Below are 1262 nucleotides of genomic sequence, written 5' to 3'. Positions count from 1 at the left end.
TAGTATACCTATATAACTGACTATAGAGATGGTGAGATATAGAATACCTATAGAACTGACTGTAGAGACGGGTAGATATAGTATACCTATACAACTGACTATAGATACGGGGAGATATGGTATACCTATAGAACTGATTATAGAGACGGGTAGATATAGTATATCTATAGAACTGACTATAGATACGGGGAGATATGGTATACCTATAGAACTGACTATAGTTACAGGGAGATATGGTATACATATAGAACTGACTATAGAGACGGGTAGATATAGTATACCTATAGAACTGACGGAAGAGACGGGTAGATATAGTATAACTATAGAACTGACTATAGATACGGGGAGATATGGTATACCTATAGAACTGACTATAGAGACGGTGAGATATAGTATACCTATAGAACTGACTGTAGAGACGTGGAGATATAGTATACCTATAGAACTGACTGTAGAGACGGGTTGATATAGTATACCTATAGAACTGACTATAAAGACGGAGAGATATAGTATACCTATAAAACTGACTATAGAGACGGGGAGATATAGAAGTATACCTATAGAACTGACTATAGAGACGAGATGATATAGTATACCTATAGAACTGACTGTAGATACGGGTAGATATAGTATACCTATACAACTGACTGTAGATACGGGGTATATAGTATACCTATAGAACTGACTGTAGAGACGGAGAGATATAGTATACCTTTAGAACTGACCATAGAGACGGGGAGATATAGTATACCTATAGAACTGACTATAGAGACGGGGAGATATAGTATAACTATAGAACTGACTTTAGAGACGGGGAGATATGGTATACCTATAGAACTGACTGTAGAGACGGGGAGATATAGTATACCTATAAAACTGACTGTAGAGACGGGGAGATATAGTATACCTATAGAACTGACTATAGAGACGGGGAGATATAGTTTACCTATAGAACTGACTGTAGAGACGGGGAGATATAGTATACCTATATAACTGACTATAGAGACGGAGAGATATAGTATACATATAGATCTGGCTATAGAGACGGGGAGATATAGAAGTAAACCTATAGAACTGACTGTAGATACGGGTAGATATAGTATACCTATAGAACTAACTATAGAGACGGGGAGATATAGTATACCTATAGAACTAACTATAGAGACGGGGAGATATAGTATACCTATAGAACTGACTGTAGATACGGGTAGATATAGTATACCTATAGAACTAACTATAGAGACGGGGAGATATAGTATACC

Source organism: Mizuhopecten yessoensis, unplaced genomic scaffold (assembly GCF_002113885.1).
Source record: "Mizuhopecten yessoensis strain PY_sf001 unplaced genomic scaffold, ASM211388v2 scaffold716333, whole genome shotgun sequence".
Classification (NCBI taxonomy): Eukaryota; Metazoa; Mollusca; class Bivalvia; order Pectinida; family Pectinidae; genus Mizuhopecten; species Mizuhopecten yessoensis.
This window is presented reverse-complemented; position numbering follows the sequence as displayed.